The sequence below is a fragment of the Homalodisca vitripennis genome, chromosome 2 (assembly GCF_021130785.1).
Source record: "Homalodisca vitripennis isolate AUS2020 chromosome 2, UT_GWSS_2.1, whole genome shotgun sequence".
Lineage (NCBI taxonomy): Eukaryota > Metazoa > Arthropoda > Insecta > Hemiptera > Cicadellidae > Homalodisca > Homalodisca vitripennis.
In genome coordinates, this window is record NC_060208.1 from 212,133,297 (window position 1) to 212,138,521 (window position 5,225).

The window sequence follows — 5,225 nt, forward strand, 5'->3', positions numbered from 1 at the left end:
ATCCACCTTAAGCCTCTGTTAAACTATGACAGAAATCTAGTTTACCCGTTATATGAGAAGTGTATTTTCGTACTGTCATTTTTACTCGGTTGTCTCGGCAGATGTTACGAGAATTACGTCTCTACGTATTTAAACCCTAATTTAAAGGACATGCATTATAGGATAAACTAGTCATTAAAACTTGTATGGGCTAGTAAGATGACTATGCAATTTTGACGGATTTTTTAAAGTTTTCAATATGGAAATACATTCATAGGAATGTTTCTCTGGAATGATTTATTAATACATAAATGGTTGCTCACCTTAAAATTAATTATTTTCGTTTTGTGAAACCGATTTCAATAAACATGAAACCATCTGCAGTTATGTTATCATATACACATACTTACGTTACGTTAGGCAAAAGCCTAAGCCTTCGTTTCTTTCTAAAATATTTCTACGATGACAAATGTGTGAGATGTTAAAGTTAAAAGCACGTTTGAATAAAACATTAAAAATCTCCAAAAACTAAAACGAGATCTCAGCACTGAAAGCAGGTGTAGCGCGCTATCTGGGAAGTACTCCATTATCTCTGCTGTTTCTTTTCACTCAAGTCGTGTTGGCGGAAAGTTGCCGGTTTATCAGCTGGCTGTTGGTGTGTCTGCGCCGAAAAGTTTGGATAAGGTCACTAAATCAACCAGGCACAGAGTCAATAGCTCGGGACCCTGGTCTAACCTACTTAGTACATTTTAACAACATTATGGTAAGAATCTGTCACGTGAACGTTCAGAAAAACGGTAAAAATTAGTAAAATAACTAGGTTTCTTTTAAATTGTACTACTGATAAAAACTTATTTTCAATTAGTCAGGGGTAGCACCGAAATTTTCCATTGATTACGTTGAGAAAAAAAGGTTGATGGCAATGGCAGACACATGGCCGACAATTCCCATAAGACTGGCGTGTAAATGGATTAAACTAGACCCCTAGAGATCCTGCAACTGGTGGTGTTCGTGTTCTATCTTCTGAAGTGCACTTGGTGGCTGATTGAGGGGCAAGATATGACAATTATTATATGTTTTATTAATAAGTAACATGATTTTCGAGTTTCATTGTTAACAGTGTATGAATAGTTATAAATGCTACATTTCATCGTATATATAAAGATTATTAGTTGGTTACTAAAGCTAAACTGAGAAATGATTGTTACATACAGCTTTGATTACAATCAGTGCAATCTTATGTTTAAATTAGTCTATCATTATTTTCCATTGGATAACTTATTCCATTCGTTTTTCGAGTATCGCATATGATTATATGTAATTTTAGAGGTTTTTTTACAAGACACGTTTAAATCTTTGAACTAATATTTCTGATAAAACATTTTTTATTTCTGTACTTTTGAAAAAATATTTTTTTTAATAAATGAATAATACTGTCATTTCTTAACACGTAACAACAATTAATTTTTATAACAATATTACAAGTTATACTTTGGATTAAACAATATAATACCTACACTGAATTCGCGTGCAAAAAATATTGTTATACAATCATTTAAATAATATATAATAATTATGTTTTCACTAAATCAAACCATATAACCAAATCAGGATAAACGTTTAGTTTTAACCTAAAAGATAGAAGTTTTTCTTTTTTAAATGAACTTTTTGGGTTTGCTTTAGCCATGAATGTAACCAATCAAAAAATTAATTTTCAAAAATATATAAAAGACTAGTGCAGCATGTTAAATCTGAAGTACTAAATATAAGTTATCACATCACATGTATTAGAGAGAATGTGACAAACCCATAAATACGATTATGCACATGTGACCTGCATTAACATATGTGAGCACATTTATTGCAATGGACGGAATACAGCCGGGATTAACTAATTCCCGAGGTTACTTGTTGAATACGAATGAACATGTCTCCTGACAACTGTATTTAGAAGTTAAAAGGTTTATCAAATCAACCAATTTTGAACATTTCACACCGCTTGTTGATCAGGTAGAATGCAAGGGAATATAAAGGTCGACTAATACCACATTTTACTAAAAAAATTATTTTATTTGAAAAAAATTAAATACTGCTACGACTAGATGCGAAGATATATAACTCAAACATAATATTTATGATCTCTATGAAACTAGAGTGCGTATCTTACGTATAACATATCCTCAAATTTTTCAGGGTATTGAAGGACCCGTAAAGAAGTGGAAAGGGTTATTTATTTTAACTTTTTGTTGAACTTGTAACGTTTCATTTAGTAATATTCTCATATGATAACATATACGGGATAGGACGATAAAAGTTATAAACTATGTAACGCATGTACGTATGGCCAGTAGCATATATTTTGTGATATATTAATAAAGTTATCTATTTAATAGAAAACAAATATTTGTAAAATATTTGATAATGTTTTATTTTGCACTTTTGAATATTTCATCAACAAATAAAATAATAAAAATTAGTTCGAAACTGATAGCTATATTCATGCAAAAATATAATTTATTCTTTCAGAGATTAATTTTGGAAACACAAACAATTTTATTTGAACGTCTAAGACCGTTCTTCCAACTCGTCCGACTGTATAAAACGATTGTAGACAAATGCTGTGTGTGTTAATTTCAAAACTAACTGTTAAACTTTAAAATGTTTGAAAACAAATTAAATAAATAATCATACGGAAAGAATAAAAACTGAAATTGCATTGCTGAAACGAGACTTGTACATATAATGAGAACACAATCACAAAATCTTATCTACCTTGTTATCTTGATATTTCCAATTGTGTCATTGTTGAGAACAACAATACAAATAAATGTTCTTTTGCCATCTCATCCAGAATGCTCTCTTCAAACTTTGTATGAGTTTCTACCTCCTATTATTGTTCATTTATCGATTATCAGCATTCTCTGGTATGCAAACCAAACTGTCGCCTATAAGAAAATGAGCAGAAGTAAGCATATTTACTTATGTTTCTTTTTTGATAAACTCAACCACTTTGCATAAAATGCCTTCGAGTGTTAGTATGTGGTTTTCGAGAACATCTCTTAAGTCGGACTTTGCAGACATTACAGTTGATTTCTGGTCATCGCATATTAGACGAGTGAGAAGTAATGAAATGACAATTAACTGTTTCATTTGCTGCAATCCCTATCATTTCGTTTTCATTTTCTTTTAATAATGTCTCCTTCAACAAAAGTGTTCCATTATCAGAATAAATTTGTAGTAGGCTACCTCTTATACTGATAAAACGATTGAAAGCTGTTAAGAAGAGTCATCCTTTTAATTCTACTCAAACAATAAAAAGTTAGAGGTTAACGCACTAAAAATATATAATTGTGCACCAGCTATACTTCAGGTCTCTAACGAAAAGTAATCATTTCTTAGACTACTTAAGGTATTAAAAACGTATGGTAGTCTTTGGTAAATGCATAAAGGTAAAGTGGTTCCGGTGAAGTCTTGTCCTACAAGAGATTTCCATTTGGACTAAAGGCCTCGCACTGAAATCCTAATGGGCACTCCCACGCCGCAGGTACGTACGTGTGCTCTTGTTTCTGCGTGGATTGGCTCATTTATCCTTCCGTATTCTATTCATTACACTAGTATAGTATCCTGTCTATTTATACTAAAGCTTTTTATCCATTTATATAAAAAACAGGAATAAATATGTTATATTTTAAATTATGTTATGAAGTTTTATATTGTTTATGTAAATAACGACTACTTGCAGGAGTTATTATCATTTTCATATGCCTATACTTATAATGTAATAAGTAAATGTTGGCAAAGTTTGAGGGGTTTGCCTGTCATGTGGTAAAGCAATGGAGTTAGTCTCTGGTAAGTAAACGCTTTGTCTAAACATTCGTATCGTTAACATTCGTATATGATCTTCAGTCAGTGATTGTCAATAGGTTTCCTTATCTCAGGATGTCACATTGTTGATAATCTGACGCTTTCTTATTTTTTTTCCTTCTTAATTATTACCATAGCTTGAAGAGAACAGCAAGGTTCTGTGATTTGTTTTAGGGCTAATTCCAAATTTAATTAGACTAATCACTCATAAAATTCTAGGGTATTTGGCGATTACTTCATCAAAAAACATTTTATAAGTAACAATACATAAGAAAAATTGAAAATATGGCCATTTATGTAAGCCTCATTGAACAAAATATTCATAATTTTTATTATGCAGTAACAGGATCTATTAGATACAGATAACTCAATAAATCGAAAAATATAAATATGTGAAATTTAAATCTTAATTGCGTTGTCAGTGTATATTCGTGTTACACAAATTAGTTTTAATTGTAGCCTCGCAGTAACTAATGTTGCTCCACATTACAGAACTGGAGCATTCATATCGACAATGGAATCTAATACTTCAGAACAACAATGTCGCTCACGTATACCTGACATGTCTCCTAGTTCCTATTGTTGTTCAGTGACATCTTGTGTACGACATGATGTTACTGTATTTAGATCACAATTATTCTTCCTTTGCGAATGGAATGTAACGTGTCATAACAACAATGTCACTCATGTATATCTTATACATGTCTTGTAGTTCTATTTTTGTTCAGTGACAACTTGTGTACGACATGATGATATTGTATTTAGATCACAATTATTCTTCCTTTGCGAATGGAATGTAACGTGTCATAACAACAATGTCACTCATGTAAATCTCATACATGTCTTGTAGTTCCTATTTTTGTTCAGTGACAATTGTGTATACGACATGATGTTATTGTATTTAGATCACAATTATTCATCCTTTGGGAATGGAATGTAAAGTGTCATAACAACAATGTCACTCACGTATATCTTATACATGTCTTGTAGTTCCCATTGTATTTCAGGGACAACTTGTGTACCACATGATGTTACTGTATTTAGATCACAATTATTCATCCTTTGGGAATGGAATGTAACGTGTCATAACAACAATGTCACACATGTATATCTTATACATGTCTTGTAGTTCCCATTGTATTTCAGGGACAACTTGTGTACGACATGATGTTACTGTATTTAGATCACAATTATTCATCCTTTGGGAATGGAATGTAACGTCATAACAACAATGTCACACATGTATATCTTATACATGTCTTGTAGTTCCCATTGTATTTCAGGGACAACTTGTGTACGACATGATGTTATTGTATTTAGATCACAATTATTCTTCCTTTGCGAATGGAATGTAACGTTTCAGAACAACTATGTCACTCATG